The 15289-nt window shown below is 41.9% G+C and overlaps 1 protein-coding gene across 7 annotated transcripts in view; it reads left to right on the top strand.

Moving 5' to 3' along the window:
* The first annotated feature begins 9600 nt into the window (after window positions 1-9600).
* Window positions 9601-15289, top strand: part of ATP2B1 (ATPase plasma membrane Ca2+ transporting 1) — a 123857-nt gene continuing 118168 nt past the window's right edge. For 6 of the 7 annotated variants that reach the window (XR_006607537.1, XR_006607536.1, XM_045082979.1 and 3 more), the window contains exon 1: window positions 10155-10286. The gene's annotated coding sequence lies outside the window, so the exon portion shown is untranslated. Of the gene's footprint in view, window positions 9734-10154; window positions 10287-15289 lie in introns of those variants that run through there. The other variant, XM_013054206.2, reaches the window with a different exon arrangement.

The following is a 15289-nucleotide window of genomic DNA, read 5'->3' as shown; positions in this document are numbered from 1 at the left end:
AATGGTGGCAATCTTCTAGGCATGGAAGGATTCAGTAGGATCCAAAAAAATCATCTGAGTTATTTGTTTAACTAGTATATAAGTCACACAAATGAAACCTAAATCTCAATTCCTTTACCACTTTAAAATTCTTTACATTTTACATGTTCCTCTTTGAAGATGAATATGGGTCATAAAATTTAAAAATTCTTTTGAAGCTGTATAAAATTTAACTATATTTTCTACAGTTTCTAGTCAATTGTATTATTTTTGCATGCCCTAGAGAATATGAAGACTTAATAGAAAGTGTAGCAGATTATATGGGACAATGAAGAATATTTAACGCCTGTTCATTGAATGAATGCCATAAGAAACTATGCAATCTAATTTCATTCTCATGGCAACACTAAAAGATTGTCCACAATGTAATTTGTCACCAATGTAGGTTGTCCCCTATGTAGTTTTACATAGGGGAAAAACTAAAGAATCAGAGCAGTTAAGGAACTTGCCCAAGATCACACAGTTAGTAAAATTTAGAACTGGGGCTTGAATCCAGGCCTGCCTTACATCAAAACTTGGCCTTTTTCTAAATGTTATATTAACTCCTCCTCAAAGCCAAGTTTAAGAGTAATCTTTTTTATAATATCTTCCCAGTGAATTTTAATTCCCTCAGCACGAAATTATGCAGTATGTACTATGCCATCACATGTTTATATATTTCTTTAGAATTGTTTTTCTTGCTATTTCTGTACCTTGTCAAGGCTATTAGACATCTGTATTCCCTAAGTCCAGGCACCATATACTCTACTTCCTTTTATGCCCTCATGGCAAGAACTACTTGGAACAAATTATAAACCTTTTACACTGGATATTTCGGGGTGTGATTACACCATTTTTCACTTAAAAAAAAAGATTTTGTTTATTTATTTGGACGGGGAGAGGCAAAGGAAAGGGAGAAGCAGGCTCTTCCCTGAGCAAGAAGCCGATAGGGGGCTCGTCCCTGAGCAAGGTCCCAGGATCTTCGGATCATGACCCGACTCAAAGGCAGATGCTTAATCGACTGAGCCACTCAGGTGCCCTCTTTCACTTTTTATACTGTACTGATCCTTATTGTTTAAATTAGAAAGAAATATACAGGGACACCAGGGTGTCTCTCTCAGTTAAGTTTCCTGCTTGATCTTAGGTCAGGTCTTGATCTCAGGGTCATGAGTTCAAGCCCCACATTGGGCTCCATGCTGGGTGTGGAGCCTACTTTATTTTTATTTAACATTTTTTTATTTATTTGGTTCATCTTAACCTACTGAGCTACCCTGGGGCCCCTGTGGATTCTACTTTAAAAGAAAGAGAGTAAGGAAGAAAGGAGAAAAGAAAGAAAGAAAGAAAGATGTAGGTAATTATCTATACCTGGTATTTTAAAAATCTAATGGCAAATGTCCAATGGGGGAGCTATTAGGCAAAAAAAGGTTAATAGGAGTATACACACTTATATGACACTATATCTAGTTTTCTGTTTGAATTCTTGCAGATTAGAAAGAGTTAAATGTGAGAGGCAGCTCTATTATTTTTCTGTTTATAATAGTAATGGATAAGGTTCCAAATATCTGGGAAAAGATGACTAAGGCTCAAAACAGGAGGAATATGAAGCTATTAAATATCTAGCATTTCATCTTTAAAGACATGAAGGGAATTATAAAGGATAATGACAGTATGTATCACTGAAAGGGATAGCAAGATGTATGGAAAATAAGCATTAACATGGTGATGGAAAACAAAAATACACCATATTTAAGAAAATGAGAGAAATAAAAATGTTACAATTTGGAGTTAGACTAGAACTACCCCACAAAATATTATCATGAATACAAGTCATATATGAATGCTATCGTATCAGTAGAATAATGATAGCTCAAAAAGAATTTAACACAACCAAATCAAAATGATTAAATCCTGATCCTCTTTTGGCACATTTAGTGTAGACATGATCTTGTAGTCCTATAAAGAAGGTACAATTACTTGGGAAAAACAAGTTTGCTCTGATAAACTCTTTGTTCAGGGGTGGCATGAACTCATATAGATTCCATTGAAACAAGGCATTTGAGAAATGTAAAAAAAAAATAGATGAATAAAATAAGAAATAAAATGACTGGACAAACACACTGAACTCTAAATGCTGGGATTATGTATGATAGCAGCAAAGCAAAAAAAGGAGTTAGAATTTGGAACTGGGAAAGCCAAAATTGCCCTGAAATTGGGAATTTTGACAAGACAAGGGAATTAGCCATTAGGACTTTTTTTTTTTTTTTCCTGAAACAGGCATAATTAAAGTTCAAGATGAGCCGGTGAGGTCAGAAACTAAGCAACAAGCAAGCAGAAGTGAGTATAAATAGATGGAAGAAGTAAGTCTAGTCATTGGGTCAGAAATTAGTAGGCAAGCAGCAGATTATGAGGACAGAGTTACTGGAGTTCAGGGCAAAGAGTGAGAACCTGGAGGACATAAGTTTGCAAAGAGAAAGGCAAGGCAAATAAATGGTCTGCTTGTGGCTGGTAGTCTGGAACCAGAAAACTCACAATAACCAGGCAGGTAGAGTAGAAAGAATTTCTACTTTGTCAAGTTGTCTCCAGAAGTTTCTCCATCATTACCATAATTTCATAAATTTTTAAGTATTTTTAGATCTCAAGAGTAGAACTAGGAAGATGCATCTGACCAGATGTGGCTTATTGCCAAGTTTTCATGGTGATAATAATTTAGGATTTTTATCTCTAAAATTGCAAAGCTCCATCCCTATCTCTACCCCAAAAGAACTTCTTACCTGTCACCTCAGTCCTATATCTTAAAAACCACCTAAGCTACTTTTTATTTCATTTAATTATGATTTGAAATTGCTTTCTCTCTTTTAACTCCCTCACTTGATTATTCTTTTTCTTATGACATTTGCCCACCTACGCAGTTATGGCCTCAACTCAACTCAATGAGGTATTTTTCCTGAACTAATTTCAACCGTGATCTAATGAATCCCCCCTACATATTCCTTAATAATATCTGGAACAGACTTTAAAAACTTTTGTGGACCTTTCAACTATACAAACGGAGCCCACTACCGTTACAGAGTTGAATCTCCATCTGAGTCTACGGTAACTTCCCTCTCCCCGTGGCTCTGTGCATTTTTATTCCTCCTCTTCTCTCCCTTCTCCAAGCTATGGCTCTTTCACTGTTGAGGACGGAGAGTAAAGAGGAGAAAGAAAGGACAAAATATTGTTTCTTGGCTAGACTCCACTGCAAGCCTGTTTGGCAGTTGATGCCTTCAGCGTGGCTGGTGTCCAAACACTCACTCTCTTATAGGTACATGTGGGAGTTTTTGGAAAAGCCCAGCAAGGCCGATGGTAGGAACTGGTACTAGCACATCACTGTCTAGAAGGCAGAATTTTTGGCTTTACACAGAGTTCAATTCCAGTTCCTTGCTTCACTCAGGTCTAGCCACATCCTCTATCATTAAAACTTCACACTAACATTGATGACTTATTTCCAGGTTGAATAGCCCCATAGGCTGACATCTGCTTATTATATACTGGCTATTCTATCTTTGAGGTCTGTATTCCCAGCACTGTAGGTTTCGCTGCTGCTGCTGCTTGTTCTGCTTCTTCTTCTTCTTCTTCTTTCTGGTACTTTTTGGTATTCTTTTTTGTTTTTTTTTTTGGTACTTCTTTTGTACTGTATTTTGACATTGTTGGCTGTATTTCCCCCAGCATTGGTTGGCTATACCCACCCCTTGCCATGCATACACGTACACACACATTTGTGGAGTGGGGTTGTGTAGCACAGGAAATCTGATCCAGTAGATCTGAGGAAGGACCCTGAGACGTGGATTCTGAAAAAATGTTTACCAGATGACTCTGTATTATGAACTGACTTGTGCCACTTCCTAATTCCTCTGTTGGAGCTGTAGTCCCTAATGTGATTGGATTTGGAGAAGGCATTTAGGGAGGTAATGAAGGTTAAATGAGATATTAAGTTTGGGCTCTAATCCCATAGGACTAGAGTCACTGTTTGGAAAGGATGAAAATACCAAAGATCTTTTTCTGCATGTATACACACAGAAGAAAGGTGATATAAAAGCACAGCAAGAAGGTGGCTTTCTACAAGTCAGGAAGGGAGGCCTCACCAGAAACCTATCCTTAAGGTACCTTGATCTTGGCCTTCTGGCCTTCAGCACTGTGAGAAGACAAATTTTTGTCGTTTAAGTCAACCAGGCTGTGGTATTTGTTAGGGTAGCACCAGAGAACTAATTCAGTGTGGGTATCAATGCCATGTCTATCCCTACTGAGAAGCTCTGTTCCAGACTCTCTTGAATCCTTAACAACTATAACCGCAATGGGACCCCCCAACCCTGAGTCACCAGAGAATATCATGCAAACCTCAATTGCTGTAAAATCATACTCTACATTTATTTGGGCCTCGGATAACATTTTTCTCTATCCTTTGCTTATCCTTTAGTTTCTTTAATCTTCACAATCCAGTCCTTAGCCTTACTCCATTCTGGCTGATCACAATAAGCACTATTATATAAGAAATATTAGGATGCCATTTATATGCCTATGTCATCTTTCCTCTAAACTTCAATTTTTACTTTTCCTTCACAGTTTTTTTTTAAATGCCTCCTTCTACATCAGAGAAAGAGATGTTCTTTTTATTTTCAAGGCAAATACCCTCTATCCACTTTAGATCCTACCTTCCTCTGACCTCTGCACCCGCTCCCCAGCATTTTCATCTTCTCTCCCATGCCCTCCTTTTCTCTGCCATCAAAAATACATAAGTCAAAAAACAGAAAATTGACTTTCAGTAGCTTGGTTTTTGGTGACTGATAAATTGGCTTCTTTCCAACATTTCTATCAGTAAGAGAAAAAAAAAATGACACTGAAAGAAGTTCCCTGGAGTCACCGGAATAAAAGAGCAAGGCAGTGGATATAAATTTAGAATTCATCGTTGGAGAGGTGATAGTTCGCTTGCTCATTCATTCATGTCAATCTATTTTTATCTTAAGCACCAACTCTGTGCCTGGTTCTGTTAGTTTGTATAAATGGATAGATGAACTATCACCTTGGTGCCAATGCCTCTTAAATAGATATCTTCTTTGTTTTCCTACCTTAGTAAGCTGAGAGAGCATTTGTCAGGGTCAACTACTGGTTAATGAATAAATGAATGAGTGACACTGCTCTTGTCTTCAAGGGGCTGAAGTCATGAAAATAGGTGAGCTCTATAGAAGTTAGGATAGAGAAAAAATGCTCAAATATAGGAATTTAGTATTGGAACTAGCAAGGGAAAGAGAAGGAAGAACTAATGAAGGACACAACAAAAGAACATTGTAACAATGGAGAGAAAAAGATGATAAGGTGCTTCAAAACTACCTAAAGGAACTGTCCAAACTGTGTTTTCACTGGATCCACTCTGAACAGATTTAGTCGGAAACTCAGTATGACCCCGGGATCTGCACTGTTAAGCTCATACAGGTGATGCTTCTGCATATTCTAAAGTCATGAAAAACAAGAGTGTCCAAGAAAAGGTGGGCAACAATGAAAAACTGTAGAAATATAAGCACTGAAAAACCTGGAAAATATAAGATTCTCCCTGAATGTGAAAAAATTCAGCTGATTTTCTTACTGTTAGCATAAAACGATAGCGAGGTAAGCCCATACCAGGGATGGTGGAGCAGAAACTTGTGAGCGTGGATCCTTGATGGCTGTGTTGGGCAGCTGAATCCGTCATAGCATCACCTACCTCTGGACTTCTAATGTGAGAATAATAAACCCCTATTCATCAAAGTGACGTAAGTAAAGTGAAAATGTACAGTTTAATTTGCAGTACCTTTATTTAGTAGTAAGGGATAAAGAATGAATGCTTATGAGTACCAATGACAACATTTATTGGGCACTGACTATGCATAAGCATTCTGTTAAGAGCTTTGTATAAATATCTCACCAAAACCTCACAACGGCACAGTGATACACCATAACTCACCACTATTAATGGAAAAATAAATGAGCTCCTCGTATGGAGGTAAAGAATATCAAAGGTAGTAAATATACGTTTCATGGCTAATGAAAGGGATATAAAAGGGATATAGGGATATAAAAGATGTGGTGAACTTGTTAATTGCCAGGTACTTTTCTGGACATTTCTCCTGCCCATCTTCTTTTGCATTAATTTAAATCCTATATGTCTTTTGTGGCACAAATCAAGTTTAAATCCTCTTTTAGGAAAACCTCCTTAACATTCAAGTATGAGCTTTCCCTTTTTTGATCTTTGGGAACTTAAATTTAGGACCACACTCTATGACCTAGATTATATAATATTTGGGATAGAAAAAAATGCCTTATAACTAGAAGAGTACAGGGTGTTGAATAACTCCTGTCAAATGATGACAACTAACCATTTTGCATTTTTCACCTATAAAAATTTTCCATTATGCGACTTGAAAATGCTCATTTTAGGCTTACCCGAAGTCATACTTCATTTAACTCAGCAAACGTAATTAATTTGTTACTAATAGATAACAGTTCTCTGTGGTTTTCAGCTAAGTAATGTTTCTCTCAACATCTCTCTCTGGTGATCCAGGTTAATGGAAACTGGAGAAATACAACTACTTTTTATGAAGCATTTAATATTTCTTCTTTCCTGCGTCTTTATATGTGCCAATTCTCTTTAGCATTTTGCAATGCTCAGAACTAATACATTCATATATGTATAAAATGGGGAAATTATGTGCTTTTAAATACATGCTGCTGTTGGTAAATCTTTATTTTGTCCTACTGCTAGATGCTTGTGACAGAATTCTTGGGGATAAAGATCTTAATGTTTCTTTTTACACATAATTACATTAAAGATTTTTAGAAAACCATCTCTATGAATTATACACAATTAATTCATGTTGAGTCAATTGACATATCAGAAAATAATCAATAGTTTAGATTTGCTCCACTAAATGGAATATACTTTAATAGTTTGCAAAATATACAATTTTGAAAACATGGCCTATCTTCAAATAATGTTAATATCCCAAATAGTGACTTGCCATAGGATTTAAATACCTTTATAAATTTTGCACTATAACTAAAAAAAAGATATTCAGATATTCAAAGTGTATTAAAAGAACTTTGTAAAAGTCTTCAACAAAAATTGCATTATTTTATTGTTATCATGCACTGATATATCTTTAGTTCAGTTGAAATCCATGGGACAAGTGAGGTCCAAGATTAGAGAATATGGCTATATCTTATATAGAAGCATCTTTGAATTCAATTAGTTCCATTTTAGGAAGTGCTAATTAAGCAATATCTTTTTGATTTTTACATTGAGAATTATGTCACTAAGGTGGTCTCGGTAATAAACCTTTCAGAGATAAAAATGAATTTCCTTATGTAATGTGTACAGTTATTTCTGTATTGTTTTCAGGCTCTTTTGCTATTTGAAGAATGAAAATATAAAAACCAAATTACACAGTACAATCGTCTTGACTATGACAGTGAAAGTATATCAGTGTGTGTGACTCACATTTCATTAAAATGCATATAAATATGTTCTAGGATATATATGTATATAATCTCCATAAATGAAAACTCTATTGCAATCACATCTTAAAATGAAGATGCTGAGTAATTTTTCATGACCACAACACTTTAAAAGCATATATTTTATTATTTGGAATTGCAACAAACCCACAAAAAGAACACATTCTAGTTTAATCTATTATCCATTTTGCTAGTGTACTGTACAGATGATTCATGTATTACTTTGTCAAATTCTTGATTAAAGTAGGATACATAATTCAATTTTCGATTGCGACTTCCTTGGAGGAAAATTTGGACAAAAGCCAATGATTCTTAAATTTTTCTAAGCCGTTTTGAAAAGTTAATCTATTCTTCTGTTACGAAGTCTTGAAATAGAGTCAGGAAGGGCTATTCTACCACACCAACCAATTCTTTAACAGTGATTAAAGAAAGGAAGAACTGTGTCATTTTGCCCAAGTGCTAATTTTGCATGTTGAGGGCACAGCTCAAAAGATAATGTCTAAATTGGCAAGATACATAAGTTGATGGAAAAAAACCCTATCTTTAACAGGGTAAACCTGGAGATTTTTGCTTATGCAACTTATGTATTTGTTTCTAAGCCTTTATAATATTTCAAAATAAATGCTACCAGAGAGTGAACACACACGTAAGAAAGTCTTTTGCATCGCCTGTATGCTTTTAAGACGTTACAAGTATTAAATTTTCCAGTCCTGGAGTTAAGGGAGGAGACTCTTCAGATTTTATCTTTTTGTTTTGATTAAGTGATAATGAAAATTGCACTAATAAGGTTCCTGAAAGAGCGTCGATGGTTAATTCAAATAGAGGCGATTGAAGGAAGATGGGACACGCTGTCGAAGGCAAGATAGGAATCTTTACATCCATGTGTGCATGTTTGTGAAGGAAGGAAAAACCATTTTATTTTCTAAGTAGATGTCTCTACAGGTAGTTTCTTTTTTATTAACTTGCAAAATCTCTCTTAGTTTGGAGCAAAGGAGGTTACCTTTTAGCCTCTAAATCCCGCACACTACCCCGTGTTTTTTCATTTCTCACCCACACGAAAGAAGGGTGCAGTGTCGAGATGCTACAAAGTGAACTAAAAGAGCCAACGGCAGGGTACAGGGAGAAAGAGCAAACCCAAAAGGAAAACATGGGGGTTTTAAGCCCGGATCCGAAGGCACGCCAGCGTTAACCCCTTGGGCGCTGCAGCGGGGATCCCCGGTGTCTCGGGCCCGACGGACGGGAACACGGGCGCCCCGCCCCCGTCGGGGTGGGGGGGCTCTCCTTCTCAAGAAGGGAGCAAGCTGAGGCACTTCTGTAGTCCGGAGCGTGCGTCACGACCTGGGACAGGCGGCGAGTCCAGTACGCAGTGGAGCAGAGACGCGGCGAGGAGCCGCTCAAATGTCCGCTGGCGCGGGGTCAGCCTGAACCTGTCCTCGCCAGGGGCGCTCGCCCTCGCCCGCCCGCCCGCTGGCCCGGCTCCCAGGCTCTGGAGGGGCGCAGGCCTGAGGATGGTTCCGGCGGGGCCTCAGGTGAAGAGTGCCCGCGTGGGACTGCGGCAGTCACTGCTGTCCTGCCTCCACACTCGCGGTCCCCTCGCGGACCCGCGCCCAAACAGCCGCTGTGAGTGACGGAGTCACCGCCCCGCGCGCCCAAGCCACCCCCTCCTCCCCCGCCACCCCTCCCCCGCCCCATACGTCATGGAAACACGGACGTCAGAGATCCTCAGCCAATCGCAGGCAGCAGCAGGAGGAAAGGAGCGAGCGGGAGAGGGCGGGGGCAGCGGCGAACCGAGGCTCTCGGGGAAGGAAGAGAGGGAGGGGCGCGGGGAGCCGCGAGTCCCCCGCCCCTCACTCCGGACACCCTTTCCCGACCGGGCGGCAAGTTCTAATCGCCGGTCGCGCGCTCGCCAGCCGGGGACGCGCTCGCCGGGTCCTCCCCTTAAACGCCCTCTCCCCGGCGCTCGGGTCCTAGTCCCTGTCCCAGCCGCGCTTCCTCCGCGCGCGCGCGCGCTTGCCCGCCCCCAGGCTCCCCGCGGGCTGCGTCACGTGACCGCGCCCAGCCAAGGCGGCAGCAGCGGCGGCGCGAGCTTCGGCGGCGGCGGCGGCGGCAGTGGCAGCGGGAGCAGCTGCGCCGCCAGCGTGGAGCGGGAGGCGTGTGGGTGTGGAAAGAAGGGAGCGCCAGACCGGAACGGGTGAGCGTTCACCTCCCCCTGCCTGCCCGGGCAATCTTGCTGGCCACCCGGTGCAAACGGGCCCCCTGCCCAGAAGCTTTGCGGTGCTCACGAAAGGGGCTGCACCCCGCCCGCCGCTGCTGTTGCGGACGGCGGCGTGAGGCTGGCGGAGCTGCCCGTGCTGAGCGCGGCGCGCCCTGTGTGCGGCTCTGCGGAGCCGAGGAGGCGGGTCCTGCGGGGACGCGGGCGGCCACTCGGCGGCTGCCGGGCTCTGGGCGGGGGCCGGGCTGGGCGCCGCCTCCTCCGCCGCCGCCTCCTCGCAGTGCAGCGTGAGTAGGGAGCCCCGGCTGGTGGACGCCGAGCCTCTGGGCTCCGCGGTCGCCTCATCCTCGAGGTGTAGCCGCACCTCCGCGTGGCGCCCCGAGCCCCGCGAGTCGGCTGCGGACGAGCAGAGGACCGAGCCCCCATTCTCCGTGCTTCCCGCTGCCCCCCACCGCTCCCTCCCACCCCCCGACCCTCCCGCAGCCTCCCCTACCTTCCCCCCCTCGGAAAATGGTTCCTGCTGCCGGGCGAGGTGAGTGGCGGCTGCCGCCCGCCCGCGGCGGTGGTGGCGGGTCAGGTCACCTGTGGGGGAGGCCGGGCGGAACGCTGAGGTCTGGGTGTCGCGGCGGGGGTCCTGACCGCTGGGCGCTCAGCGGACTGCGGCGCAGTCGCGAGAAGTTGGCGCGGGCGTTCGGGGCGCCCCTCGCAGGTTGTCTCCTGCCGCGCCCGCCCTGCGAGAAAGGTGAGCGGGTTCCTCGGCGTGCGCCTCAGCGCCCGGTCCGGCCAGGAGTCCCCGCCCAGAGCCCGAGGGACGGGGCTCCGTGGGGCTTCGTGTCTACACCCGCTGCTCTTCGGCTTCTTCCAGCCGCCTCGGCCGCGCCATAGCCCATCCTGCTGCTGGCCGCCCCCGCCCCGGCGTGTGGTGACCTTGAGGGCAGCGGTGCCCGGCACTCTTTCCCCGCGCCCCGGGAGGGTCACCCTCTAATCCCCGACTTCGGCCCTACTGGCCCTTCGCTGGCTGAGGGCGGGGGCCCCTCGTCGGCCCCTCGCTGGGGCTGGTTGATTGATGCGTTGTCACATTGGACGGTGATTCCGCGGGAGTTCGAGAGCCGCCTCGCTTCTCTCCCGGTGTCTCCTGCCTGACCCCCCCCCCCCAAGATGTTCACGGCTCCTTCCGATTCAGATTTTTGGACTTAGTTGAAAAGGGAAAAATAAAAACAAAACAAAACAAAAAACCCGTGCCTCCTCCACTCCCTCTTTGGAAAGGGTCAGTAGAAAGAACCGCATTATAGTTGCGGGGGCGGGGGGTGTGCTCCCTTATCCCATCCTGCTGGAGAATCTTGTGGTGAGCTAGTTAGCGACCCCTGGTTCTGCGCCGCGGTCACTAGCTGGTTGGACTCCGTGCGCATTTCATTCACCAATTTTCTGCGGGACTCGCCGCGCTGGGAGTGCTCGCATCCTGCGCGGTGCAGCGGAGCTGGGCGCCGAGCGCGGGGGAGGGGGCAGGGGGTCCTGAGGGACGTCTGTGGGGGGGTGGGTGTCTCTGAATCTGGGGAGGGCTGGACCCTACTCCACACACGTATTTTTACCCTTCCCTGGGGTTAGAGCGCAGCCAGCAGTCACCTTTGGCTGTTATGCATGCTACTTTCTGGGTTTATTAATAATCTAATGGCTCGTTGGTTGGTATCGATTGCTGTTCATGATGAATTAGTTATATGGGTGTTTTTTTCGTATGTGTATAGGTATATGCATATGTCTGGACTGTCTTACAACATGGAAGCCTTTGTTGTGTTTAACCTCCCCCACCTGGGGACAATCTTATTTTAAAATAAAGCTCTTGCTCAACGTGGGTGTATTTTATAATAAGAAGTACTTTAAGGATCTGCTTTGTATGAGGCTGTCCTCGAGCAGAGGGTGTGTAACCCTTTGGATGGTGGCCCACGTAAGTCAATAAAGGGCCTTCACCGCCTGCCCTGCCTCCAGCCTTCCCCAGAATCCCTGTCCTCGCGTGTGATAGAGGCGGATTGGGGGAATTAGAGGGATTGGAGGGGAATCTGCTTTTTGTACTTGTGCGTTTCGTTTGGGCAGCCCCCCCCCCTTTTTTTTCCTTTTCCATCATGATGCGTTCAAATTTGAAGTAAATAGAAACGTTTTTCTTACAAGGAATCTCTATAAAAACTAGTGTGTGAAATGGACTTATTTAACCATGATTTCAGGGGGGGCGTTTTAGTTTCTACCTTGCTTTGGATGAGACAGTTAAATTGCTGTAATTAAGGGTGGAACTCTGTCCTGATTTTGGTTTGGGTGTAACTGCAAAGATCTTTGAAAAGTAACTGTTATTTCCTACCATATAGTCTGCAAAAGTGAGTCACAATCGGGTGAGTTAAGGACAGAGCGCCACCTTTAATTTAAAATTTCGTGATTTTTTTTTTTTTATTAAAATGGTGAAAATTCAGAGTATGCCTTCTTGATTTTTATGGCAGCGGCTGTCATTATGACATCCCTATTTAGACGCATAAGGTAAAATTGTCTGTTTTTCTGCATTAGTGGGGGATTCCTGCAGTTATGTGGGAAGTTTTGGTTTTTTAATTGAAGCTTGAGATTTAATGTAGAATTCTGAGATGAGCTGAGAAACTAGTTTTGATTTGTGCTTATATGATCATAGGAGTAATGATAGTCTGGACCTACTTAGGAAAAGAAATAAGGAAATAGCTGCATTGTAAATAGATATTTAAACCTACCTATTACCACCAAATCCAGGTACCTACCAGCGTGATGTGGTTTTACGGTTTCTTTTGAGCTTTTGTGCTATTAACAGATTCTGCAGGAAACATCCAAACTATCTGTAAAATTATTAACCTTGAGTAAGGTTATAGTAATTTTTTTGTTTTTCATCTTCCAACAGCCTGCCTTTTATGGCTTTCCTGTGAGTTTTATAATTGCTTGTTTTTAAATGATACAAATTTGAGGACTTCCAGCGCGAGTACATACATTCAGAGTTACTGAAGACCATGTTGGGAAAAGTGGTTTCTATATATGACTCCTCTCAAATGCAGTCTCATACAAAAAATAAATGGAGTCTTTAATGCTTAGAAAATAAAGGCTGTAGCTGACAGCTGAATTGGTGAGATTTCCTTCCTTGCCCATTTGCTCCCTTCTGTCCCCCTTTCTCCCAAATAAAAAATTTAAGGTACATTATCTCTTTAGGCACAGGATACTTTTTGATAATTGTGACTACGGATGTAGCATGAAGACACAAAAATTTTAGCTCTCAAGGAATGAATGTGTCCAAGTTACCAAATACAATTTTCATTACTGACCACAAGATATTATTGCCCTTCTATCTGCATTTAACTTTTAATTGAACACTTACGATTTCTTCATAGATCACTATGAAGCATAAGCTATTAAGTTATAGATGTTGTATTAAGTTAAAATTGAATTACAAATTTGCTTGAGATGAAGAGTGGCTTATACTTTTTCAGTCTGTGGAATATGGCCCCATGTTAAGGACATTATTTGAACAGTTAGGTTGATGTATGCAGAGTAATTATACACAGTTTTGCATGATTTGATAGAAACTGTGATTTGTGGGTTAAGTTTTACTAAATGCCTTTGTCGGATATGTTTAACTTCATTTTGAAAGAAACAGTCTTTTATCATGGGAACTGAGTTGTGTATAGCTAAACAGGTTTTAAGAAGAATGGCCCATTACAACTATCTGTTTATTATGTAGTAACAACAACAAAAGTGTTTGCCCCCTTTTTTCGTACTTTGTTACATATACAAGCAGTTGAAATTGGTTGTTTTCACTTTTTTATTCTTGAATTTTGTAATGAATGAGCAAAACAATAAAGGAGTAAAAATACCAGGAAGCAGAAACTTTTTAAAATTTTTGCACCTTGATTAAGACCTTACTTGTCCAGTTGGAAGGAAATATTATTTTGTAGAAGGTAAGGTGATTAAATAAAAGGGCACCACGAGTAGCTTATTTTAGAATATATAGAATCTGTGGTTAACATTGAAGGTAAATGATTCAGTGGTTATGGGAAAAATTTTTTTAAAGATAAACTTCAAAAGATTATTTTTTAGCTTTTACAGTTGTTTTACATAAACATACACACGCACTGTTGCTTTGTTAAAAATTTTTATTTTGGAAATTGAGAGAATAGTATACTTATTGACTAGTTTTGACAGTTATCAATTGGTGGTGGCCCATCTAATTTCATTTGTCTTTATGCATGAAATATGTCTGTTATAAATGGGGACATTGGTCAGGTAACTGAAATGAATTCATGTGTAATTTATTTGTAATTTACGGAATACACAATAATGCCTAATATGTAGTTGAATCTGAAAGATAATTTTTATGTTCTTCGTTGTTTCTGTAATAGTCTGTTTTACAGCAGGCTCCTAAAGACAGTGTCTCTCAAATTTTGCTTGTTTAGTAATAATGCTTTTGTTTTATAAAGCTCTTTGCGATATTTCAGAATATGTAACATACTGCCTCTTTGAGTCTCACAACAGTAGACCTGTGAGATGAGTAAAAAGATAGTTGTACTCCCCCCCACCCCCACTGGGTCCACCCCAGGTTAGTAAAAAGGATTTGTCTAGGCCCTAAGGTCACATAGCTAGCACTTAGATTAGCCAGAACTGGACTCTAGGTGGCTTCTTGCTTTTATTCTATTGCTCTTTCCATTGTACATGTTTTTATGTGCATTTGTGAAAGTTACATAGGTTTATGAAAAATGGGTTTCTGACCAGAGTAAATTTAATACTCAGATACAGACAGGTTTGTTTATACTGTGTAAATATAATCTATTGCTTATATTTGGCATAATGGAAATAGTTCATACCCTGATTTACTTATTAACAGATGAGTAAAATGAATTTGAATGCGTATGAAACCTTATATTTTTAATATTGTGAATTGGATCATCTTAAGTAAGGAATTTTGTTTGCAAAGACCTCTTGGTCTTTGAAATGATTAGGGATGTCTTAAATCTTGTGTCAAAAATAAAGTGGCCTGTACTAAAAGTTTCTTCTTTCAATTTCGGCTATAATTTTTTTAATGCACTTGTTTTTCTGCCAAACATATGTATTCCATAAATCTTTTTGAAATGTTAATTTGTAATGACATTTAGTTTACAAAGTTCCCAAAGGAGGAGATTTTTAGTTCCTGAAATTCAAAAGCTTTCTATAAATCTCACCAGGAAGGTAGTGGTTCTCCAGCATCCATGGGCCTGAGGATCACCTAGGGGAGTGACTGACAGGGCTGACCTCTGGCATTGCCCCTGCAGTCCTGATTCAGCAGATTGGGGGTGGGGCCCAGCAGGCTGCATTTGGAGAAACATCTTCAATTTATGACCAGGTTAAAATTATATGATGTGGTAGAGATGTAAAGATTTCACTTTGTGTACAGAGTTAGTGCTTTCAAATAGTTTTGACTCTTGTACCCATGCTTGATTAGAGATTGGTGGTTTTTGTGACGATTGTAAACCTGGTAAATTGAAAATACTTTTGTTATCTGTGTTC

This window comes from Mustela putorius, unplaced genomic scaffold (genome assembly GCF_011764305.1).
Source record: "Mustela putorius furo isolate JIRA1106 unplaced genomic scaffold, ASM1176430v1.1 tig00000640_pilon_pilon_pilon, whole genome shotgun sequence".
Taxonomy (NCBI): domain Eukaryota; kingdom Metazoa; phylum Chordata; class Mammalia; order Carnivora; family Mustelidae; genus Mustela; species Mustela putorius.
Note: the sequence above shows the minus strand (reverse complement) of the source record. Positions and strands in the feature narration are given on the sequence as shown.